Here is a 27,528-nt window from a genome sequence, read left to right as displayed (position 1 = left end):
GGGAGTAAATTATTTTAAATTAATTGATAAGTTGTTAATTGATAATAATTTAATAAAGTAAAATTAGTTATGTAAATTGTGTAATGACTTTTAGGTATGTGTTGTGGTGTTTATTGGGGTAGATGGTGGAAAGTAGTTTAGGTTTCGTTAATTAATAATTAGTTGCTCATTAATATTCATTAATTAATTGATAAATATTTATAGTAATTTTTTATTTTTATTTTTTGTGTGGATTTTAGTTTTATAGGGGTAACGTTTGGTGAGTAAATTAATTTTTGTCTGTTTTAATTTGTGTTATAATTAATATTATTTTTTATTTCATAATTATTTATGTTAATTATGGAGGTACATTTTTTTAAAATTTAGATGTGTGTTGTGAATTGTGTGGTGTTATAGGGTAGGAAATAAAAAATACTAAAATTTAGGTAACAATTAATGTTTTTATTTTAATTAATTTCTATGAAATGTAGGTATTTGTAAATTGTTTGTCAAATTTTTATAAAATACTTTTTGTAGGTAATGTTTACATTTTTTAACATTATAATATGCTTCTATCTTTTGTCATTAATTATATTTTTATATGTTTTCTTTATTTGTTTTTAACATCTTTTCTATTGAAGTTGATATTTTATTTTATTTTAATTTTGAATTGACTTCAGTGGGAATAGTAATTTATACCCCTCAGATATCCAACACTTTCCCTACTGTTGCACTCACTGGAGTGGGAATAGTAATCTTTAACCCTCCACCATCCAACACTTTCCCTACTGTTGCACTCACTGGACTGGGATTAGTAATTTTGACCCCTCCGCTATCCAACCTCTCCCTACTGTTGCACTCACTGGAGTGGGAATAGTAACTTTTACCCCTCCGCTATCCAACACTTTCCCTACTGTTGCACTCACTGGAGTGGGAACAGTAATTTTGACCCCGCCGCTATCCAACACTTTTCCTACTGTTGCACTCACTGGAGTGGGAATAGTAATGTTTGCCCCTACACTATCCAACAGTTTCCCTACTGTTGCACTCACTGGAGTGAGAATAGTAATTTTTACCCCTACGCTATCCAACAGTTTCCCTACTGTTGCACTCAATGGAGTGAAAAATGTATGTTTAAAAATTATTAGATATTTTTAATGTTTCAATTTATAATATAATATTTTTTATTATATTTTATGTTATAAGTTTATTTATATATATATATATATATATGTGTGTGTGTGTGTGTATATATATATATATATATATATATATATATATATATATATATATATATATATATATATATATATATATATCCAAAAAAGAGAGCACCAACATTTGGAGGCCCACACGCATCCGTGTAGAGTTATTTATTTTCACTGGCAACACAGCACACAACCTTTACACGCTAAAGCCGACATCGCCATAGTAGTTCCAACGCGTTTCGGGCTTCCTCACGCCCTTCTTCCTGGGAAATGGCACATCGGGAGAGGCAGCGCCATGACTTTTTTAAACTGTTTTTAGAAGTCCCGCCTTCTGGCGTCACCGCTGTGCAGCATGGTACTTGTAGTAGTTAGAGTTAAAATCAATCAAATGGGATTAAACTGTAGTAGGTTCTGCTGCCCTTCTCTCCTCAAAAAAAAATATACAAAAGACCACAGTGGGTTGCTCTAGTGCTTACGGGTGATGTCTGTGCTTGTCTCGGTCCAGAGAAAAATCACGTTGCTCCGTAGGTGCCATTCGAAGTAATGACACTGGACCCGCTCTTCCGCGGCGGGGGCTCTCCGCGACCCAGTGCAGGCCGGTAGAAAATCCAAAAAAGAGAGCACCAACATTTGGAGGCCCACAAGCATCCGTGTAGAGTTATTTATTTTCACTGGCAACACAGCACACAACCTTTACACGCTAAAGCCGACATCGCCATAGTAGTTCCAACGCGTTTCGGGCTTCCTCACGCCCTTCTTCCTGGGAAATGGCACATCGGGAGAGGCAGCGCCATGACTTTTTAAACTGTTTTTAGAAGTCCCGCCTTCTGGCGTCACCGCTGTGCAGCATGGTACTTGTAGTAGTTAGAGTTAAAATCAATCAAATGGGATTAAACTGTAGTAGGTTCTGCTGCCCTTCTCTCCTCAAAAAAAAATATACAAAAGACCACAGTGGGTTGCTCTAGTGCTTACGGGTGATGTCTGTGCTTGTCTCGGTCCAGAGAAAAATCACGTTGCTCCGTAGGTGCCATTCGAAGTAATGACACTGGACCCGCTCTTCCGCGGCGGGGGCTCTCCGCGACCCAGTGCAGGCCGGTAGAAAATCCAAAAAAGAGAGCACCAACATTAGGAGGCCCACACGCATCCGTGTAGAGTTATTTATTTTCACTGGCAACACAGCACACAACCTTTACACGCTAAAGCCGACATCGCCATAGTAGTTCCAACGCGTTTCGGGCTTCCTCACGCCCTTCTTCCTGGGAAATGGCACATCGGGAGAGGCAGCGCCATGACTTTTTAAACTGTTTTTAGAAGTCCCGCCTTCTGGCGTCACCGCTGTGCAGCATGGTACCCACTGTGGTCTTTTGTATATTTTTTTTTGAGGAGAGAAGGGCAGCAGAACCTACTACAGTTTAATCCCATTTGATTGATTTTAACTCTAACTACTACAAGTACCATGCTGCACAGCGGTGACGCCAGAAGGCGGGACTTCTAAAAACAGTTTAAAAAGTCATGGCGCTGCCTCTCCCGATGTGCCATTTCCCAGGAAGAAGGGCGTGAGGAAGCCCGAAACGCGTTGGAACTACTATGGCGATGTCGGCTTTAGCGTGTAAAGGTTGTGTGCTGTGTTGCCAGTGAAAATAAATAACTCTACACGGATGCGTGTGGGCCTCCAAATGTTGGTGCTCTCTTTTTTGGATTTTCTACCGGCCTGCACTGGGTCGCGGAGAGCCCCCGCCGCGGAAGAGCGGGTCCAGTGTCATTACTTCGAATGGCACCTACGGAGCAACGTGATTTTTCTCTGGACCGAGACAAGCACAGACATCACCCGTAAGCACTAGAGCAACCCACTGTGGTCTTTTGTATATTTTTTTTTGAGGAGAGAAGGGCAGCAGAACCTACTACAGTTTAATCCCATTTGATTGATTTTAACTCTAACTACTACAAGTACCATGCTGCACAGCGGTGACGCCAGAAGGCGGGACTTCTAAAAACAGTTTAAAAAGTCATGGCGCTGCCTCTCCCGATGTGCCATTTCCCAGGAAGAAGGGCGTGAGGAAGCCCGAAACGCGTTGGAACTACTATGGCGATGTCGGCTTTAGCGTGTAAAGGTTGTGTGCTGTGTTGCCAGTGAAAATAAATAACTCTACACGGATGCGTGTGGGCCTCCAAATGTTGGTGCTCTCTTTTTTGGATTTTCTACCGGCCTGCACTGGGTCGCGGAGAGCCCCCGCCGCGGAAGAGCGGGTCCAGTGTCATTACTTCGAATGGCACCTACGGAGCAACGTGATTTTTCTCTGGACCGAGACAAGCACAGACATCACCCGTAAGCACTAGAGCAACCCACTGTGGTCTTTTGTATATTTTTTTTTGAGGAGAGAAGGGCAGCAGAACCTACTACAGTTTAATCCCATTTGATTGATTTTAACTCTAACTACTACAAGTACCATGCTGCACAGCGGTGACGCCAGAAGGCGGGACTTCTAAAAACAGTTTAAAAAGTCATGGCGCTGCCTCTCCCGATGTGCCATTTCCCAGGAAGAAGGGCGTGAGGAAGCCCGAAACGCGTTGGAACTACTATGGCGATGTCGGCTTTAGCGTGTAAAGGTTGTGTGCTGTGTTGCCAGTGAAAATAAATAACTCTACACGGATGCGTGTGGGCCTCCAAATGTTGGTGCTCTCTTTTTTGGATTTTCTACCGGCCTGCACTGGGTCGCGGAGAGCCCCCGCCGCGGAAGAGCGGGTCCAGTGTCATTACTTCGAATGGCACCTACGGAGCAACGTGATTTTTCTCTGGACCGAGACAAGCACAGACATCACCCGTAAGCACTAGAGCAACCCACTGTGGTCTTTTGTATATTTTTTTTTGAGGAGAGAAGGGCAGCAGAACCTACTACAGTTTAATCCCATTTGATTGATCTTAACTCTAACTACTACAAGTACCATGCTGCACAGCGGTGACGCCAGAAGGCGGGACTTCTAAAAACAGTTTAAAAAGTCATGGCGCTGCCTCTCCCGATGTGCCATTTCCCAGGAAGAAGGGCGTGAGGAAGCCCGAAACGCGTTGGAACTACTATGGCGATGTCGGCTTTAGCGTGTAAAGGTTGTGTGCTGTGTTGCCAGTGAAAATAAATAACTCTACACGGATGCGTGTGGGCCTCCAAATGTTGGTGCTCTCTTTTTTGGATATATATATATATATATATATATATATTCACTGAAAAAACCATAGGTTTCACACATGTTATAGTTAGCTGGACATTTTACTGATAAAAAACCAATGAAATTCCCCCGTTATAGTTACTGTAGGCAACTATAACTCACGCGACCGCAATCCTCTGCTGATGCTAATACTGTATTTAGACACTTATTTGCCCATGTCTTCTTCCATTAAATTTTAGCTATACATATATTACAAATATTTTTTTTTCATAAAGACACATATGTCATCAGCAGAGGATTACGGTCGCGTGAGTTATAGTTGCCTACAGTAACTATAACGGGGGAATTTCATTGGTTTTTTATCAGTAAAATGTCCAGCTAACTATAACATGTGTGAAACCTATGGTTTTTTCAGTGAATTTGTACGTTTTTTTAAATGCTAAGTTACTTTACGCCATTTGTGGCGTGCGCGCCCACTTAACGCAGTTCGTTCCATGCGCGCACGGTGCGCTTCGCGCACCGTGCGCGCACAGTGAGCACGCGGTGCGCTTCGCGCACCGCGTGCCCACATTACGCTAGATGGGCCATGAACGCACGATGCGCTTCGCGCACCGTGCGCACATGGAGGACATATGATGAGCAAACTCTTAAATCTGCTTTTCATTTATTTATTTTTATTTTTTTTACCGTACGCTTACCGTAAGCTTAAGGTACGCGTACCCCGTGATTTTTTTTAAAATCAATAAATGTTTTTTTTGTACTTTTCTGTCCTTCTTTGACCCCCTTACAAATGTTAGGGGGTCTGTAACTCTCCTCATTGCCCCCTTTCCTTGTTTTCTCTGTTTTTTTTCTGAGTGAAACACACAAAATGGCGGCCGCCGCTTCCTGGTTTCGGCCGATTCGAATGTTTACTAAGATCTATGGGCCAATCAGAATCTCCTTCGCGCACGCCATGTTTCTTCCGTACGCTTACCGTAAGCTTACCGTACGCGTACCCCGTGATTTTTTTTAAAAATCAATAAATGTTTGTTTTGTACTTTACAGTCCTTCTTTGACCCCCTCACAAATGTAAGGGGGTCTGTAACTCTCCTCATTGCCCCCTTTTCTTGTTTTCACTCTTTTTTTTTCAGAGTGAAACACAGAAAATGGCGGCCGCCGCTTCCTGGTTTCGGCCGATTCGAATGTTTACTAAGATCTAAGAGCCAATCAGAATCGCGCTCGCGCACGCCACCGTACGCTTACCGTAAGCGTACGGTAAGCGTACCGTAAGCGGGCTCAGATATATATATTGATTTAAAGGCTATTTTCTCAGAATCTACTGAACAGATTTACACCAAACCTACAAAAGGCACTTCCTTGACCTAGGGACTACCTCTCTGCCAAATTTTGAGTAATTCTGTTCAGCCGTTCGGGCTGTAGCTCGTTCTAAAGGTCCTATGGAAAAATGCATGGGAAAAACGCGTTTTGGGACCCCCCTTTTATCTCAGCCCCCGCTTGACAGATCCCCCCGAGACTTTCAGGGTAGGAGCGGAGCGTAGCGCCCCACCTATTTTGAGAAATTCGCGAGGATTCGTCGACCGGCGCCAAAGTTATTCAAAATAGAATGTTGAGGTTTTCCTATGGAAACGTGGTCCTAACTATAACTACCTACTGGCGACCGCCAGTAGGTAATATATATATATATATATATATATATTAAAGCTTCCACATGTCTCCTGACAAAATAGAAGCGCCTCCACCTCACGGATCGGGGCCCGGTTAAAGGTGTGTCAGACACCTATAAATATTCAAAGCAACACGCGCTCCTGCAGCAGCGTAATCCGGGCCACACCAACAAATGCTTGTTAAAAAACATTTCCTTTATTTAAAAAATGATAGGCATGACGCGTTTCGAGTCAGCAGACTCTTAATCATATGCCGTGATGTTGTATCGGTGGGTTCGTTGGAGTTTTAAATAACGTGACTTTTAGACATTGAAAAAGGACACCAGTCCATGCTACCACACTGAATTTAAAGAGACAGTTAATTCATGATTTTCAGTTCGTAATATGTACCAAATTTTAACAGTGCAATGAGGGTAAGTACAATTTTTCTGTTTAAGGTTATCTAATGAACCCCCAAAATGGTTTCACAGTCACTGTTTCCTTCGTTGCACAAATTCATCCGTTTTTAATGTCTTTCTCACAGTACCAAAGACTGCAGTTCCCATTATACACCATAACTGCCCTTTAGTTTCGTTTTCATTGGTTTCAATGTCGATGTTGGCAAGACTTTCCTTGCTTCTCTGTTAACCGAGTGCAAACATTGCTTCAAAGGATAATTCCATAACTCGGTCACAGTATTTCACAGGTTCCAGTCCCGCTACCACCGCCTACCTTCACAGATCATTCTTCATACGATGATCGTTCCAAGCATGGCGTGCGTTTCAGGAAGAATCCTTTCGCATATCCTGGCTGGTGACAAGTTCATTTCCCAAGTTCAGGTGGGCCTTTTCAAATGGCCCTTCCAGCGAAGCTTCGTTCATGTTCTCTATGCCAGCCGGTGGGCACTCCTTCAAAAGAGCTTAAAGCTTCCACATGTCTCCTGACAAAATAGAAGCGCCTCCACCTCACGGATCGGGGCCCGGTTAAAGGTGTGTCAGACACCTATAAATATTCAAAGCAACACGCGCTCCTGCAGCAGCGTAATCCGGGCCACACCAACAAATGCTTGTTAAAAAACATTTCCTTTATTTAAAAAATGATAGGCATGACGCGTTTCGAGTCAGCAGACTCTTAATCATATGCCGTGATGTTGTATCGGTGGGTTCGTTGGAGTTTTAAATAACGTGACTTTTAGACATTGAAAAAGGACACCAGTCCATGCTACCACACTGAATTTAAAGAGACAGTTAATTCATGATTTTCAGTTCGTAATATGTACCAAATTTTAACAGTGCAATGAGGGTAAGTACAATTTTTCTGTTTAAGGTTATCTAATGAACCCCCAAAATGGTTTCACAGTCACTGTTTCCTTCGTTGCACAAATTCATACGTTTTTAATGTCTTTCTCACAGTACCAAAGACTGCAGTTCCCATTATACACCATAACTGCCCTTTAGTTTCGTTTTCATTGGTTTCAATGTCGATGTTGGCAAGACTTTCCTTGCTTCTCTGTTAACCGAGTGCAAACATTGCTTCAAAGGATAATTCCATAACTCGGTCACAGTATTTCACAGGTTCCAGTCCCGCTACCACCGCCTACCTTCACAGATCATTCTTCATACGATGATCGTTCCAAGCATGGCGTGCGTTTCAGGAAGAATCCTTTCGCATATCCTGGCTGGTGACAAGTTCATTTCCCAAGTTCAGCTTGGCCTTTTCAAATGGCCCTTCCAGCGAAGCTTCGTTCATGTTCTCTATGCCAGCCGGTGGGCACTCCTTCAAAAGAGCTTAAAGCTTCCACATGTCTCCTGACAAAATAGAAGCGCCTCCACCTCACGGATCGGGGCCCGGTTAAAGGTGTGTCAGACACCTATAAATATTCAAAGCAACACGCGCTCCTGCAGCAGCGTAATCCGGGCCACACCAACAAATGCTTGTTAAAAAACATTTCCTTTATTTAAAAAATGATAGGCATGACGCGTTTCGAGTCAGCAGACTCTTAATCATATGCCGTGATGTTGTATCGGTGGGTTCGTTGGAGTTTTAAATAACGTGACTTTTAGACATTGAAAAAGGACACCAGTCCATGCTACCACACTGAATTTAAAGAGACAGTTAATTCATGATTTTCAGTTCGTAATATGTACCAAATTTTAACAGTGCAATGAGGGTAAGTACAATTTTTCTGTTTAAGGTTATCTAATGAACCCCCAAAATGGTTTCACAGTCACTGTTTCCTTCGTTGCACAAATTCATCCGTTTTTAATGTCTTTCTCACAGTACCAAAGACTGCAGTTCCCATTATACACCATAACTGCCCTTTAGTTTCGTTTTCATTGGTTTCAATGTCGATGTTGGCAAGACTTTCCTTGCTTCTCTGTTAACCGAGTGCAAACATTGCTTCAAAGGATAATTCCATAACTCGGTCACAGTATTTCACAGGTTCCAGTCCCGCTACCACCGCCTACCTTCACAGATCATTCTTCATACGATGATCGTTCCAAGCATGGCGTGCGTTTCAGGAAGAATCCTTTCGCATATCCTGGCTGGTGACAAGTTCATTTCCCAAGTTCAGGTGGGCCTTTTCAAATGGCCCTTCCAGCGAAGCTTCGTTCATGTTCTCTATGCCAGCCGGTGGGCACTCCTTCAAAAGAGCTTAAAGCTTCCACATGTCTCCTGACAAAATAGAAGCGCCTCCACCTCACGGATCGGGGCCCGGTTAAAGGTGTGTCAGACACCTATAAATATTCAAAGCAACACGCGCTCCTGCAGCAGCGTAATCCGGGCCACACCAACAAATGCTTGTTAAAAAACATTTCCTTTATTTAAAAAATGATAGGCATGACGCGTTTCGAGTCAGCAGACTCTTAATCATATGCCGTGATGTTGTATCGGTGGGTTCGTTGGAGTTTTAAATAACGTGACTTTTAGACATTGAAAAAGGACACCAGGTTAACAGAGAAGCAAGGAAAGTCTTGCCAACATCGACATTGAAACCAATGAAAACGAAACTAAAGGGCAGTTATGGTGTATAATGGGAACTGCAGTCTTTGGTACTGTGAGAAAGACATTAAAAACGGATGAATTTGTGCAACGAAGGAAACAGTGACTGTGAAACCATTTTGGGGGTTCATTAGATAACCTTAAACAGAAAAATTGTACTTACCCTCATTGCACTGTTAAAATTTGGTACATATTACGAACTGAAAATCATGAATTAACTGTCTCTTTAAATTCAGTGTGGTAGCATGGACTGGTGTCCTTTTTCAATGTCTAAAAGTCACGTTATTTAAAACTCCAACGAACCCACCGATACAACATCACGGCATATGATTAAGAGTCTGCTGACTCGAAACGCGTCATGCCTATCATTTTTTAAATAAAGGAAATGTTTTTTAACAAGCATTTGTTGGTGTGGCCCGGATTACGCTGCTGCAGGAGCGCGTGTTGCTTTGAATATTTATAGGTGTCTGACACACCTTTAACCGGGCCCCGATCCGTGAGGTGGAGGCGCTTCTATTTTGTCAGGAGACATGTGGAAGCTTTAAGCTCTTTTGAAGGAGTGCCCACCGGCTGGCATAGAGAACATGAACGAAGCTTCGCTGGAAGGGCCATTTGAAAAGGCCCACCTGAACTTGGGAAATGAACTTGTCACCAGCCAGGATATGCGAAAGGATTCTTCCTGAAACGCACGCCATGCTTGGAACGATCATCGTATGAAGAATGATCTGTGAAGGTAGGCGGTGGTAGCGGGACTGGAACCTGTGAAATACTGTGACCGAGTTATGGAATTATCCTTTGAAGCAATGTTTGCACTCGGTTAACAGAGAAGCAAGGAAAGTCTTGCCAACATCGACATTGAAACCAATGAAAACGAAACTAAAGGGCAGTTATGGTGTATAATGGGAACTGCAGTCTTTGGTACTGTGAGAAAGACATTAAAAACGGATGAATTTGTGCAACGAAGGAAACAGTGACTGTGAAACCATTTTGGGGGTTCATTAGATAACCTTAAACAGAAAAATTGTACTTACCCTCATTGCACTGTTAAAATTTGGTACATATTACGAACTGAAAATCATGAATTAACTGTCTCTTTAAATTCAGTGTGGTAGCATGGACTGGTGTCCTTTTTCAATGTCTAAAAGTCACGTTATTTAAAACTCCAACGAACCCACCGATACAACATCACGGCATATGATTAAGAGTCTGCTGACTCGAAACGCGTCATGCCTATCATTTTTTAAATAAAGGAAATGTTTTTTAACAAGCATTTGTTGGTGTGGCCCGGATTACGCTGCTGCAGGAGCGCGTGTTGCTTTGAATATATATATATATATATATATATGAAAGAAAGAGGTTGCCCACGCTCGGCGAAGCACACACAGGTGAGTATTCCATCCCTTTATTGGAGGTTGCGCTGCAACAGGCGAGAGACAAACAGAGCAGTTAGTTTCACCTTACGCGTTTCAGCACACGCCCTTGATCACAGGTGTCATATGGGGATTTTGAAGAACAAGCCTCTCCAGTGGGCGTTGCCATTGCTCGACATATGCAAAGGCTCATGGTATTAGTAGTTCTATACAGATTAATCCCACAAGTATGTTCTCCAAAGTCACAATTTCATAAAGTTTTAAAATCCAAGTGGATTGATGAGTGTCCCATCGCACATTGCCTCGCACTTATCCACCCTCCAAGCAGGTCTCACTGTCCAGGCTAGCGACTCCACATCGGCGTCACCACAGGTCCGCTACCGCGGCGGTGCCTCTGCCATGACCAGGCCGGCCGTAATATATGAAAGAAAGAGGTTGCCCACGCTCGGCGAAGCACACACAGGTGAGTATTCCATCCCTTTATTGGAGGTTGCGCTGCAACAGGCGAGAGACAAACAGAGCAGTTAGTTTCACCTTACGCGTTTCAGGCACACGCCCTTGATCACAGGTGTCATATGGGGATTTTGAAGAACAAGCCTCTCCAGTGGGCGTCGCCGTTGCTCGACATATGCAAAGGCTCATGGTATTAGTAGTTCTATACAGATTAATCCCACAAGTATGTTCTCCAAAGTCACAATTTCATAAAGTTTTAAAATCCAAGTGGATTGATGAGTGTCCCATCGCACATTGCCTCGCACTTATCCACCCTCCAAGCAGGTCTCACTGTCCAGGCTAGCGACTCCACATCGGCGTCACCACAGGTCCGCTACCGCGGCGGTGCCTCTGCCACGACCAGGCCGGCCGTAATATATGAAAGAAAGAGGTTGCCCACGCTCGGCGAAGCACACACAGGTGAGTATTCCATCCCTTTATTGGAGGTTGCGCTGCAACAGGCGAGAGACAAACAGAGCAGTTAGTTTCACCTTACGCGTTTCAGGCACACGCCCTTGATCACAGGTGTCATATGGGGATTTTGAAGAACAAGCCTCTCCAGTGGGCGTCGCCGTTGCTCGACATATGCAAAGGCTCATGGTATTAGTAGTTCTATACAGATTAATCCCACAAGTATGTTCTCCAAAGTCACAATTTCATAAAGTTTTAAAATCCAAGTGGATTGATGAGTGTCCCATCGCACATTGCCTCGCACTTATCCACCCTCCAAGCAGGTCTCACTGTCCAGGCTAGCGACTCCACATCGGCGTCACCACAGGTCCGCTACCGCGGCGGTGCCTCTGCCACGACCAGGCCGGCCGTAATATATGAAAGAAAGAGGTTGCCCACGCTCGGCAAAGCACACACAGGTGAGTATTCCATCCCTTTATTGGAGGTTGCGCTGCAACAGGCGAGAGACAAACAGAGCAGTTAGTTTCACCTTACGCGTTTCAGGCACACGCCCTTGATCACAGGTGTCATATGGGGATTTTGAAGAACAAGCCTCTCCAGTGGGCGTCGCCGTTGCTCGACATATGCAAAGGCTCATGGTATTAGTAGTTCTATACAGATTAATCCCACAAGTATGTTCTCCAAAGTCACAATTTCATAAAGTTTTAAAATCCAAGTGGATTGATGAGTGTCCCATCGCACATTGCCTCGCACTTATCCACCCTCCAAGCAGGTCTCACTGTCCAGGCTAGCGACTCCACATCGGCGTCACCACAGGTCCGCTACCGCGGCGGTGCCTCTGCCACGACCAGGCCGGCCGTAATATATGAAAGAAAGAGGTTGCCCACGCTCGGCGAAGCACACACAGGTGAGTATTCCATCCCTTTATTGGAGGTTGCGCTGCAACAGGCGAGAGACAAACAGAGCAGTTAGTTTCACCTTACGCGTTTCAGGCACACGCCCTTGATCACAGGTGTCATATGGGGATTTTGAAGAACAAGCCTCTCCAGTGGGCGTCGCCGTTGCTCGACATATGCAAAGGCTCATGGTATTAGTAGTTCTATACAGATTAATCCCACAAATATGTTCTCCAAAGTCACAATTTCATAAAGTTTTAAAATCCAAGTGGATTGATGAGTGTCCCATCGCACATTGCCTCGCACTTATCCACCCTCCAAGCAGGTCTCACTGTCCAGGCTAGCGACTCCACATCGGCGTCACCACAGGTCCGCTACCGCGGCAGTGCCTCTGCCACGACCAGGCCGGCCGTAATATATGAAAGAAAGAGGTTGCCCACGCTCGGCGAAGCACACACAGGTGAGTATTCCATCCCTTTATTGGAGGTTGCGCTGCAACAGGCGAGAGACAAACAGAGCAGTTAGTTTCACCTTACGCGTTTCAGGCACACGCCCTTGATCACAGGTGTCATATGGGGATTTTGAAGAACAAGCCTCTCCAGTGGGCGTCGCCGTTGCTCGACATATGCAAAGGCTCATGGTATTAGTAGTTCTATACAGATTAATCCCACAAGTATGTTCTCCAAAGTCACAATTTCATAAAGTTTTAAAATCCAAGTGGATTGATGAGTGTCCCATCGCACATTGCCTCGCACTTATCCACCCTCCAAGCAGGTCTCACTGTCCAGGCTAGCGACTCCACATCGGCGTCACCACAGGTCCGCTACTGCGGCGGTGCCTCTGCCACGACCAGGCCGGCCGTAATATATGAAAGAAAGAGGTTGCCCACGCTCGGCGAAGCACACACAGGTGAGTATTCCATCCCTTTATTGGAGGTTGCGCTGCAACAGGCGAGAGACAAACAGAGCAGTTAGTTTCACCTTACGCGTTTCAGGCACACGCCCTTGATCACAGGTGTCATATGGGGATTTTGAAGAACAAGCCTCTCCAGTGGGCGTCGCCGTTGCTCGACATATGCAAAGGCTCATGGTATTAGTAGTTCTATACAGATTAATCCCACAAGTATGTTCTCCAAAGTCACAATTTCATAAAGTTTTAAAATCCAAGTGGATTGATGAGTGTCCCATCGCACATTGCCTCGCACTTATCCACCCTCCAAGCAGGTCTCACTGTTCAGGCCTGTGGGTGCTTCGCCGAGCGTGGGCAACCTCTTTCTTTCATATATTACGGCCGGCCTGGTCGTGGCAGAGGCACCGCCGCGGTAGCGGACCTGTGGTGACGCCGATGTGGAGTCGCTAGCCTGGACAGTGAGACCTGCTTGGAGGGTGGATAAGTGCGAGGCAATGTGCGATGGGACACTCATCAATCCGCTTGGATTTTAAAACTTTATGAAATTGTGACTTTGGAGAACATACTTGTGGGATTAATCTGTATAGAACTACTAATACCATGAGCCTTTGCATATGTCGAGCAACGGCAACGCCCACTGGAGAGGCTTGTTATTCAAAATCCCCATATGACACCTGTGATCAAGGGCGTGTGCCTGAAACGCGTAAGGTGAAACTAACTGCTCTGTTTGTCTCTCGCCTGTTGCAGCGCAACCTCCAATAAAGGGATGGAATACTCACCTGTGTGTGCTTCGCCGAGCGTGGGCAACCTCTTTCTTTCATATATTACGGCCGGCCTGGTCATGGCAGAGGCACCGCCGCGGTAGCGGACCTGTGGTGACGCCGATGTGGAGTCGCTAGCCTGGACAGTGAGACCTGCTTGGAGGGTGGATAAGTGCGAGGCAATGTGCGATGGGACACTCATCAATCCACTTGGATTTTAAAACTTTATGAAATTGTGACTTTGGAGAACATACTTGTGGGATTAATCTGTATAGAACTACTAATACCATGAGCCTTTGCATATGTCGAGCAACGGCGATGCCCACTGGAGAGGCTTGTTCTTCAAAATCCCCATATGACACCTGTGATCAAGGGCGTGCGCCTGAAACGCGTAAGGTGAAACTAACTGCTCTGTTTGTCTCTCGCCTGTTGCAGCGCAGCCTCCAATAAAGGGATGGAATACTCACCTGTGTGTGCTTCGCCGAGCGTGGGCAACCTCTTTCTTTCATATATTACGGCCGGCCTGGTCGTGGCAGAGGCACCGCCGCGGTAGCGGACCTGTGGTGACGCCGATGTGGAGTCGCTAGCCTGGACAGTGAGACCTGCTTGGAGGGTGGATAAGTGCGAGGCAATGTGCGATGGGACACTCATCAATCCACTTGGATTTTAAAACTTTATGAAATTGTGACTTTGGAGAACATACTTGTGGGATTAATCTGTATAGAACTACTAATACCATGAGCCTTTGCATATGTCGAGCAACGGCGACGCCCACTGGAGAGGCTTGTTCTTCAAAATCCCCATATGACACCTGTGATCAAGGGCGTGTGCCTGAAACGCGTAAGGTGAAACTAACTGCTCTGTTTGTCTCTCGCCTGTTGCAGCGCAACCTCCAATAAAGGGATGGAATACTCACCTGTGTGTGCTTCGCCGAGCGTGGGCAACCTCTTTCTTTCATATATTACGGCCGGCCTGGTCGTGGCAAAGGCACCGCCGCGGTAGCGGACCTGTGGTGACGCCGATGTGGAGTCGCTAGCCTGGACAGTGAGACCTGCTTGGAGGGTGGATAAGTGCGAGGTAATGTGCGATGGGACACTCATCAATCCACTTGGATTTTAAAACTTTATGAAATTGTGACTTTGGAGAACATACTTGTGGGATTAATCTGTATAGAACTACTAATACCATGAGCCTTTGCATATGTCGAGCAACGGCGACGCCCACTGGAGAGGCTTGTTCTTCAAAATCCCCATATGACACCTGTGATCAAGGGCGTGTGCCTGAAACGCGTAAGGTGAAACTAACTGCTCTGTTTGTCTCTCGCGTGTTGCAGCGCAACCTCCAATAAAGGGATGGAATACTCACCTGTGTGTGCTTCGCCGAGCGTGGGCAACCTCTTTCTTTCATATATTACGGCCGGCCTGGTCGTGGCAGAGGCACCGCCGCGGTAGCGGACCTGTGGTGACGCCGATGTGGAGTCGCTAGCCTGGACAGTGAGACCTGCTTGGAGGGTGGATAAGTGCGAGGCAATGTGCGATGGGACACTCATCAATCCACTTGGATTTTAAAACTTTATGAAATTGTGACTTTGGAGAACATACTTGTGGGATTAATCTGTATAGAACTACTAATACCATGAGCCTTTGCATATGTCGAGCAACGGCGACGCCAACTGGAGAGGCTTGTTCTTCAAAATCCCCACATGACACCTGTGATCAAGGGCGTGTGCCTGAAACGCGTAAGGTGAAACTAACTGCTCTGTTTGTCTCTCGCCTGTTGCAGCGCAACCTCCAATAAAGGGATGGAATACTCACCTGTGTGTGCTTCGCCGAGCGTGGGCAACCTCTTTCTTTCATATATTACGGCCGGCCTGGTCGTGGCAAAGTCACCGCCGCGGTAGCGGACCTGTGGTGACGCCGATGTGGAGTCGCTAGCCTGGACAGTGAGACCTGCTTGGAGGGTGGATAAGTGCGAGGTAATGTGCGATGGGACACTCATCAATCCACTTGGATTTTAAAACTTTATGAAATTGTGACTTTGGAGAACATACTTGTGGGATTAATCTGTATAGAACTACTAATACCATGAGCCTTTGCATATGTCGAGCAACGGCGACGCCCACTGGAGAGGCTTGTTCTTCAAAATCCCCATATGACACCTGTGATCAAGGGCGTGTGCCTGAAACGCGTAAGGTGAAACTAACTGCTCTGTTTGTCTCTCGCCTGTTGCAGCGCAACCTCCAATAAAGGGATGGAATACTCACCTGTGTGTGCTTTGCCGAGCGTGGGCAACCTCTTTCTTTCATATATTACGGCCGGCCTGGTCGTGGCAGAGGCACCGCCGCGGTAGCGGACCTGTGGTGACGCCGATGTGGAGTCGCTAGCCTGGACAGTGAGACCTGCTTGGAGGGTGGATAAGTGCGAGGCAATGTGCGATGGGACACTCATCAATCCACTCGGATTTTAAAACTTTATGAAATTGTGACTTTGGAGAACATACTTGTGGGATTAATCTGTATAGAACTACTAATACCATGAGCCTTTGCATATGTCGAGCAACGGCGACGCCCACTGGAGAGGCTTGTTCTTCAAAATCCCCATATGACACCTGTGATCAAGGGCGTGTGCCTGAAACGCGTAAGGTGAAACTAACTGCTCTGTTTGTCTCTCGCCTGTTGCAGCGCAACCTCCAATAAAGGGATGGAATACTCACCTGTGTGTGCTTCGCTGAGCGTGGGCAACCTCTTTCTTTCATATATTACGGCCGGCCTGGTCGTGGCAGAGGCACCGCCGCGGTAGCGGACCTGTGGTGATGCCGATGTGGAGTCGCTAGCCTGGACAGTGAGACCTGCTTGGAGGGTGGATAAGTGCGAGGCAATGTGCGATGGGACACTCATCAATCCACTTGGATTTTAAAACTTTATGAAATTGTGACTTTGGAGAACAAACTTGTGGGATTAATCTGTATAGAACTACTAATACCATGAGCCTTTGCTTATGTCGAGCAACGGCGACGCCCACTGGAGAGGCTTGTTCTTCAAAATCCCCATATGACACCTGTGATCAAGGGCGTGTGCCTGAAACGCGTAAGGTGAAACTAACTGCTCTGTATGTCTCTCGCCTGTTGCAGCGCAACCTCCAATAAAGGGATGGAATACTCACCTGTGTGTGCTTCGCCGAGCATGGGCAACCTCTTTCTTTCATATATTACGGCCGGCCTGGTCGTGGCAGAGGCGCCGCCGCGGTAGCAGACCTGTGGTGACGCCGATGTGGAGTCGCTAGCCTGGACAGTGAGACCTGCTTGGAGGGTGGATAAGTGCGAGGCAATGTGCGATGGGACACTCATCAATCCACTTGGATTTTAAAACTTTATGAAATTGTGACTTTGGAGAACATACTTGTGGGATTAATCTGTATAGAACTACTAATACCATGAGCCTTTACATATGTCGAGCAACGGCGACGCCCACTGGAGAGGATTGTTCTTCAAAATCCCCATATGACACCTGTGACCAAGGGCGTGTGCCTGAAACGCGTAAGGTGAAACTAACTGCTCTGTTTGTCTCTCGCCTGTTGCAGCGCAACCTCCAAAAAAGGGATGGAATACTCACCTGTGTGTGCTTCGCCGAGCGTGGGCAACCTCTTTCTTTCATATATTACGGCCGGCCTGGTCGTGGCAGAGGCACCGCCGCGGTAGCGGACCTGTGGTGACGCCGATGTGGAGTCGCTAGCCTGGACAGTGAGACCTGCTTGGAGGGTGGATAAGTGCGAGGCAATGTGCGATGGGACACTCATCAATCCACTTGGATTTTAAAACTTTATGAAATTGTGACTTTGGAGAACATACTTGTGGGATTAATCTGTATAGAACTACTAATACCATGAGCCTTTGCATATGTCGAGCAACGGCGACACCCACTGGAGAGGCTTGTTCTTCAAAATCCCCATATGACACCTGTGATCAAGGGCGTGTGCCTGAAACGCGTAAGGTGAAACTAACTGCTCTGTTTGTCTCTCGCCTGTTGCAGCGCAACCTCCAATAAAGGGACCTGTGTGTGCTTCGCCGAGCGTGGGCAACCTCTTTCTTTCATATATATATATATATATATATATATATATATATATATATATATATATATATATATATATATATATATATATATATATATATATATATATATTATCTACTGGCCAGTAGATAGTTATAGTTACAACCTAGTTTCCATAGGAAATCTCAAAATTCTATTTTGAATAACTTTGGTGCCGGTTGACGAATCCTCGCGAAATTTTCAAAACTAATGGGGCGCTCCGTTCAGCTCCTACCCTGAAAGTCTCGGGGTGCTTCGTCAAGCGGGGGCCGAGAAAAAGGGGGGGTCCCAAAACACATTTTCCCCATGCATTTTTCCATAGGACCTTTAGTCGCAGCTACAGCCCGAACGGCTGAACAGAATTACGTGACATTTGGCAGAGAGGTAGCCATAAGGTCAAGGAAGTGCCTTTTGCAGGTCTGGTGTAAATCTGTTCAGGATTTCCTGAGAAAATATCATTTAAAAGCATATATATATGTGGGCGGAGCCTAACCACACATCTCATCCTGAGATCTGATTGGCTGTCAGCACTTCATCCAAGAAGTGTTGGCAGCCATCTTGGGACCAATATACATGATAGCACATCATTAAAAAGCATTGCAGTTAATAGAAGGTTTTAAGACTTTAGTTACATTATAAATCATTTGTTGATGGTACCATCCTCATTTTAGGAATTGTGGTATGTTCTAAGGTGATTTCACCATGTGAAAAAGCCTTCTGCTGGGATATCATGATTGAGAGAAAAATATTTTCTCATGCTTTTACCACAGAGGTTTGGAAGGTGATCTATAAGCTAAACTGAGAGCTTATTTTCTGTAAATTCACATTATCTTTCTCAGTCAGTTGATTCCTTTGTGTTCTACTGCAGCTTCCCAGAGTGTTCCAAAGAACTACTAGAGCGCTAACAGTCCTACTTATGATAAACGTATGGCACACCTGAAGCCATCTTGCTTGGATTAAAGTGGTAACTCTTAAAACATTTAATTTAAAAAGGAACAAAATGAGGGGGTTCATTTTTCCATAAAAAGTATGATTAGTGCTGCAGAAAGAAAAATAAGGGCACATTTTGAGTGACTTCTCAAATCCTCTTCTATTTCATTAAAAAATTCTGACATGCAGACTGAAACATGCACTTTCAATACCAGCAGCAGTTTTCCCTGGTGAGCAGTAGCTTTACTACAGTGATCTAATGAGCAAAAAGAGTGCTAATATTCTGAATCTATGGCAAATGTGTGACACATCTGAATGCCTTCTTGATGGAATCAAAGTAAAAAACTGAAAGTATTTCCTACTGAGGAGACTGCAGTAAATGAGGAAATTAGGAAACTTCATAACAAATAAGTCTCCCAAGATGGCCACCAGAGACAAAAGAGCCCACATGTAGCCCAAATATCACCCAGATGTAGCCCAAGTATAGCCCAATGACAGAATGTCCCAGAATGTTCTTAAAAACAACTAGAGCGCTTACTGTCTTCATTATGACAAAAGTGTGGCACACCTGAAGCCATCTTGATTGGAATAAACTGGTAACACTTAAAACATTTAATTTAAAAAGGAACACAATGAGGGGGTTCATTTTGCCATAGAAATTATGATTAATGCTGAAGAAAGAAAATGAGGGCACATTTTGAGTGACTTCTCAAATCCTCTTCTATTTCATTAAAACATTCTGACATGCAGACTGAAACATGCACTTTTAATACCAGGAGCAGACTTCCATGGTGAACAGTAGTTTTATTACAGTGATCTAATGAGCAACTAGAGTGCTAACATTCAGAATTTATGGCAAATGTGTGACATATCTGAATACCTTCATGATGGAATCAAAGTAAAAAACTGAAAGCATTTCCTACTGAGGAGACTGCAGTACATGAGGAAATTAGGAAACTTCATAACAAATAAATCTCCCAAGATGGCCACCGGAGACAAAAGAGCCCAAATGTAGCCCAAAACCACCCAGATGTAGCCCAAATATAGCCCAATGACAGAAGTGTGCAAAACACTTATTATTTTGTGTTTTTGCAGTGTTATATAGTGCAGACTTGTCAGGTATTGGAGTGCTTTACATGGGCATTGGTTACATCACACAAGAACAAATTCATTTTGGTTGTAGACATGGGGAGACTAAGTGATTTGACCAGAATCACAGAATGTCGAGCTGAAGCAGAAACTTCAACCTGGTTCCCCAGTTGCAAAGTCTGCAGTTCTGGAAGTAACACCACATCCTCTCCCCATAGTGCAACATTTAATCAAGTGGTCAACTGGATAAAAAAACATAAAGATAACAAATAATTTAAAAGTGCTTTGTCGCTATTTGAAAACTCAGAAAATATGTCCTTATTTTAGTCTTTTAGAGCACTAACCATAATTTTGATGCCAATAAGACCCTCTCATATATGTAATTTCTAAAGGAAATGCTCTAGGTATTACAGATTTGATTACATCAAGATGATGTCAGGCGTTCCACACTTTTGTAATAAATATAGAATGTTAGCAATCTAGTTGTTCATTATGATACTGTTGAGAGGCAGAGGCCAGGGGCACGGACTCTGAAAATTGAAGGCAGGTAGGAGGGTGCAAAGGCAACAATTTAACCACACTGAGCAGGCAGGAAGGGCCATGGAAGCACAACAGACTATGGAGGGCAGTTAAAAGGGGGGCAGGGGCAACAAACCAACAATACAGGACTTGCAAGAGAGGCTGTGGCAATGTAATAGACCATTGTGGGCAGAAGGAAGAGGCAATGGTAGTACAACCATACATGCCAACAGACCCGATTCAGCCAGGAAACGTCCAATGTTTTTAAGCTCAAATGGGCTTTAATTGATCTGTCTCCTGTCTACAATCTCCTCTTTTTCAATGTAACTCAAAGGGGAAAATCAATACCCCAGTTTTTTTTCAAAATCGCCCTCTTACCAAGTTCAAAATATTCGCAAGTATGGTACATTGGATCATGGAAGGAAATGGGGTAGGGACATGGACTTGGATAACAGAGGGCAGGAGGGACATGGAGAGGTGCACCAAACTGACCCTGCAGGGCAGGCATCAGGGTTTGCAGCAGCACAATAAACCACACAGGGCATGCAGGACGGGAGTGCAGCACAACAATCCATAGAAAGCAAGAGGGAGGGGACAGGACCATGCACATGGACAACAGAGAACAGAGGGGCAAGAGGCAATGGTAGCCAGCTGACCATAATGGACAGACAGGAGAGAAAGCTGCAGCATAACAGACCATAAAGGGCAGGAGGGACGGATCAGGGGCATTACAATGGAACAAACAAGCCAGGAGGGAGGGAGTAGGGGTCTGCACATGTAAAAAGAGGGCTGGGGGCAAGGGGGCAGGGCAGGAGCAGCAAGATAGCCCTGGAGGTCAGGCAGGATGGGCACTAGAAGCAAGATACACCATGAAGAGCAACAGTGAGACTGTGATGGCATACACACAGACCATGGAGGGAAGGTGGGAGGGGGTCAGGGGCAGCTAACTGACCACACAGGGAAGGTGGGAGGGGCCATGGCAGCACAGAAGACCATGCATGGCAAGTGGGAGGGTTAGTGGCAGCACAATTGCTATGATGGGCAAGAAGGAGGGTGCAGGGGCATGCACAAAGGACGATGGAGGATAGAAGGGAGGGTCAGGACCTGTGCACAGACAAGAAAGTTCAGGGGAAGGGGCCTCAAAACAGACCACACGGGGCAGGCAGGAGGAGCAGTTGCAGCACAACAGACCAGGGAGGGCAGAAGGGTGTGGCAGTACAATGGACCATGTAGGACAGGAGGAAGAGGATAGGGGCATGGCATGTGGACAGGCAGGGTGGAGGTGGCAGGGACAGGTTACAGTCATCTGACAATGCTATGGAGGCGGGAGGGGAGTGGCAGCTCAACAGAACAATCAGAGTAGATAGGAGTGGCAGGTCTATGGAACATGGTGGGCAAAAAGGATGGAGCAGGGGCATGCACAAAGACATCGGAGGGCAGGGGGAAGGAGAATAGGGGCAGCAAGCTAAGCACAGAGTTTAAGCAGGAGGTCAATGATGGGGCATAGAATTGGGCAATGGAGGGCAGGAGGAGTGGACTGGTACATCATACTAAATTGAGGGCAGTGGCAGCACATCAGACCATGCATGGCAGGAGGGAGGAGGCTAGTCCATAGATTCACACAACAGAGGATAGGGAGGAGGGGGATGGGGCAGCAAGCTAACTGTTCAGAGAAGGCGGGTATTAGGAACTTTATTGTTCTTAAAACATTGTGTCTGTGCAAACTACTTAAAATATGAACAAGTATGCAGCAAAATCTCACTTTTATTCAGGAAGAAGAGGACGTTTGTGACTGTGACTCCGGGCTCACTTGGCAGAAACACCCCCTGACCCTCCACCCCCTATCGCAAAATGTAATGCCCGTGAAAAGGGTAGGTGAACACAGTGTTATATAGAACATAGTCCTGAGAGCACGATTGAAAATGAAAACTAGATATAGTGTATGGTATAAACTATGCACCAAAAAGTGTGATATAAGATGAACCGGGCGTGAAATATAATATGCAATATAATATGCAATACATTGTGCGCAATGACAGATTCATTGGAGAGCGCGAGATAGCACAGGCACTAGCGCGTGCTATGCGAGATGCGCCTTGGAGTGTAATATGCATAGGGCAGTGTTGTGTAACCTAACTAGTCTCTAAAGTTGTAATATAAAATATGTGCTGGGGAGTGTAACGTTGCATATGCACTGTGACAAAGATATGGATCCCAGATTCTAATATGTATGGCATAGCACTGTGCGTTATAACATAGGCATCGAGGAAGGCACGTTAGATGGGGCAATATAACCCGTGCGAAGACAAGTGTGGCATGACATATTCACGGGGTGGTGTTACAGTGCACATGGGCTAGAGAGTGTCATAGCATATGCACTAGCTAGTGGAATACAACACAGAGGTGTGTGGCACTCGGCAGGCAATGGTGGGTGTAACACAGCATTGGGCTCTGTCAGGAGCGCGCTGTGACTCTCAAGTGATGTTTGTCCCCTTTCCAGAGAGTAAAATAAAAAGTATTACACATCCGGCAGTGGATGTGTGTTTTATTAACCGTGAGGGGGGTTTCTTGCATAGTTTTGGTCGAATTTTTGTCGAATCCCCTTTGAATGGCTTGATGTGCATGTGTATTAAATGTGCCCGTCAATAGCTACCCATGTTTGTATAAATAAATGACAAGGGTGTCTACCGGGATTAGGCACGGTAGGGCATCAGACATGTCAGAGCTTCACTAGTGGTGTAAATACATTCCACGTGGATTCATTGTATGCATAGTCGCCTTTTAATGAATATCACGCAAATCGTCATGGTGATAGGTACGTACGGTTTGTCCAGCATGTCCTAGGTGTGTCTATAAATATATATTTTTTAAAAATAATAAAAAACAGCGGCCGGCCCTGGGGATTGGGGTAAAAAAAATATGATTAGGAGACAGGCCCTGGGGGATGGGGTCATCAGGGCCAATAAATTAGAATAAGAAGGGGAACCACACTGCCCCCCTTCTTAAAAAATTAAAATAAATAAAAGACTGGCATCGTGCCGGAGGCCATGCCCCCTCCGTGCAGCACTCTGCAAACGCGCCCCCAACAGGCATCTCCAGTATGCGCCAGGGAGCTGCGCTGCAGACAGATGTTCTGAGGCCAAGCCCCTTTTTACACCTCTCTGCAATGCAGCTCTGTGACGCTTACTGGAGGTACCTAGTGGTCTAGTTTGACCCTAGGGACCCTTAGGATTCAAGGGGACTTAATCTCTCAACTTAGAACAGCCACAGGGCGCGTTTACACAGTGGTGAAGGGAGGGGACGGGGCCTGAGGTGACGTGTGCAAACACGCACTATGGCACGTTTTAAATTGGGGATATAATTTCCCTTCAATACTGAGGGCCCCTGGGGGCTAACTAGCCCACCAAGTGCTTCCAGTAAGCGCCACTGAGCTGCATTGCAGAGAGGTGGTCCAGGCCGTGCCACTTTTTACACCTCTCTGCAACACAGCTCTGTGGCACTTACTGGAGGTACCTAGTGGGCTAGTTGGACCCTAGGGACCCTCAGGATTCAAATGAACTTAATCTCCCAACTAAAAACGGACACAGGGCGTGTTTACACAGTGGTGAAGGGAGGGGACGGGGCCTGAGTTAACGTGTGCAAAAACGCCCTGTGGCCTGTTTTAAGAGGTAGTTTTAACCCCATGCCCTATTATATACTAGGGGCTTACAGAGGAGGTCATGCTAATCACTGGGGGACCCCAACGCATAATGTTCCCTAGTGTATGTAAGTGTTTTCACTGTATTCTAAGTGTCTTTTAACATAGCACTGGCTCTAGGACTGGTTAGTCAGACTCAGTTACCACCAGTATCCGTCTGAAAAAGTTGAGGGTACAGGATGATTTTGCAACAAGGCTTCTTTCTGCTCTTCTTTTTGTTCTTTCTGCACGTTATCCTTCTTCCTGCACTTTTCTTCGTCTTTGAGGACTTCTGTATAACGGGGGAATTTCAATGGTTTTGCACAAGTGAAAAGTCCAGCTAACTATAACACCCCTGAAACCTAGGTTTTTTTCAGTGAATACATTTATATATATATATATATATATATGAAGAGTGGCGTACACGCCGGCAGAGCGTACCGGCTATGACAATGTTCATCAAAAGCTTAAATATCGTACCCTTTCAGGACAAACAGACAGGTCACCAATATAAGTTCCAAGTATTTATTACACAACGCATTTCTACTGTTGACACAGCCTTGCTCACGTATAATGTGCACTGCGAGTTGAGTAACTGATAAAGTTTACAGAGAGTCATCAACAGAAAAAGGGGAATTTCCAAAGTGGATACGCTATGGCAGCCATATTGTAGTGGTAAAAACTCAGTTCATAAACATATATACAGTAATACATGCCCACCATTTGTCAGTCATATGAATACAAGCAGCCAAGTATACAAAAAAAACCAAAATATCCGATTTACATACGGGAAGTACCCCACATTCACACTGCCTTCGGTCCTGTCTGAATCCAAACAGGGACATACGCCATAGAACAACAGGGAAGTGATGCTTAACGAAGCCCGCTAATGGCAAGTGCCACTTGCTATCACCCGACCAATCAGTGAGGGAAGAGCTGGGTAAACCAAACCCCATGTCGTGTCATAGACAAAGACCGGCCTCTGTAATTGGTCTTCTCTGCGGGTGGTACTGGCAAAGATCTCTTCCTCCCAGTAACCCATAAAGAGATTGGCGAAACTGGGAGCGAAGCATGAACCCATTGCAGTACCGGTCATCTGCCTATAGAGGGCGCCGTTGAATGAGAAAATGTTGTTTTTAAGACAGAAATCCGTCATTTCTAGGATCATGCGGCTATGTTCACGGAATCTCACTGGCCTGTGTTTAAAAAAATGTTCACATGCTTCCAGGCCCTGTTGATGGTCAATTATTGTGTACAAAGAGTGTACATCTAAGACAATAAAGAGATTCCCTGGATCCCAAGAGAGACTCTCTATCTGGCTCAGAAAATCCTTAGTGTCCCTTATGTAGCTGGGGAGTTGTATGACATGGCCACTATGAGACAGGTTAAAACTTGGATTACTTGCTATGTGAGTACAAATGGAACCTATATCTATTAGTGATTCCTTTACTCTGGGAATTTGTGCAGTTCATGGCCTTTAGCAACATGTGATTGGGCACTTGCCAATTACAACGACCGGTCTTTGTTTATGACACAACATGGGGTTTGGTTTACCCAGCTCTCCCCTCACTGATTGGTCGGGTGATAGCAAGTAGCACTTGCCATCAGCGGGCTTCGCTAAGCATCACTTCCCTGTTGTTCTATGGCGTATGTCCCTGTTTGGATTCAGACAGGACCAAAGGCAATGTGAATGTGGGGTACTTCCCGTATGTAAATCGGATATTTTGATTTTTATTTATACTCGGCTGCTTGCATTCAATGTTAAAATTCTATTTCCTCTGGAGCAACCCCATTATAGGAGTGGGAAAAGTCTTTCCAACTACTAAAATGGGATTCTGAATGAATACCAATTCAGTATCTGGAAGGGGCATATTGTAGACACCTGTTCCAAATCGATATCTTATGTATCAATGTTTAGCAACTGAAATTTGGTCTAAAAAATGCTGAGAATTTACTGACACCTCAAAGAAGATGGTAAAAAAGAAATTGGGAAGAGTAGACAGTGGTCTAAGGGAGAAACTTTAAAAAAAGTTTTTTGTAATGCAGCTTATGTCCTTTACTGAAAACAGGCTTCAATTTTTTTTAAAATGTACCTTATATAGAGTCAGTCACTGTCATAATGGCCTACTGACCTTTACATGTCACTGTTCCTCTGATTGTCACCAAACAGATTGAGTCACAATTTGGGACCTACCTAAAAAATAATAATTAGGTAGGTCAGATTGCTTCTCAATCGGATTCGGTCTTTTATGAACCGATTTAATGCTACATAGGTCAGTTCGTAAACAATATTTACTCATCACAAATTGTGACCACTAATTGCAACCAGTAAACAGCACATCTGGCCCTATAATCAGTTATTATTATACTATTATGATCTACAGGTAGTCAAAATATGGTTGTTCATCTCATAGTCATGACAAGAGTAATGTGCTGAAGTGATTCAGTGTTGTTACATCTGTTTGTGAACATTCTTAGTTCTGCTACGCACACGTTGACAAGGAAACAAAAACATATTTTATTTAGGTCTAGGTCAAAAGCATCTGATTTTTTTATAGCTACAATTGCACCTCATTCAGCTGCTAAATGAACCTGCAAACCTTTTTGTTTTAATGAGGATGCGTCAGACATTTTGATTCTGAATCGCACAACTGAAGTCTGGTTTTCACTATGACTAAACAGTCTGCATATTTTCTCAGCTGTAAATCACAGCCCAGACTGTTTCACCTTTGGTTAGACTGACAAGGAAAGAAGGAGCATTCTGTTTTTATAGCTGCAAGTTCTCATACAATCTGATTGTATTTCGGAGTGGATTTGTGGATTGAATCTACGACTGAGCTTAGCTTATTAAGTCTAATAGCTGTAATATCCACAGTGCCGTAGCTAGGGGGGTGACCTACCACCATCCTTCCACCCCTTAGAACAAGTAGCCGTCGGCCGCCACCCCAGAACAAGATGTCCATCACCCGCCACCCCTCCCAGCTCTTACTAGCACCGGGTGGCAAACTTAGGGGCTGCCCCGGGTGGCAGTAGGTCAAGCTTCGCCACTGACTAGCCAATGTAAAGTACAATACAATTAGGAGCAGGATTTTCGTAAATAAACCTGCTCGGATTAAACCTCCTACTGCTTGAAAATTAGTATCAAGAGTTGTGAAATTAACAGAGAAAATATTAATATTTTTTTTTTTTTTAAAGAGAATCGAAAAATGTGCAGGAAAATGACAAATGCTTCCTGGATGCCACAAATGATTTCTGAATGAAAAACAGCAGAGAAAAAATGTTAAGGGGTTTGAGTTTTTATGTGCAACGTGAATGAAACAGGTTAACAGAAGAGTTTTACACTGTCTATATTAATTACATAGAATAATCGTTGAAAATGTTTGCGTTAGAATT

The sequence above is a fragment of the Triturus cristatus genome, chromosome 5_1 (assembly GCF_964204655.1).
Source record: "Triturus cristatus chromosome 5_1, aTriCri1.1, whole genome shotgun sequence".
NCBI lineage: Eukaryota > Metazoa > Chordata > Amphibia > Caudata > Salamandridae > Triturus > Triturus cristatus.
This window is presented reverse-complemented; position numbering follows the sequence as displayed.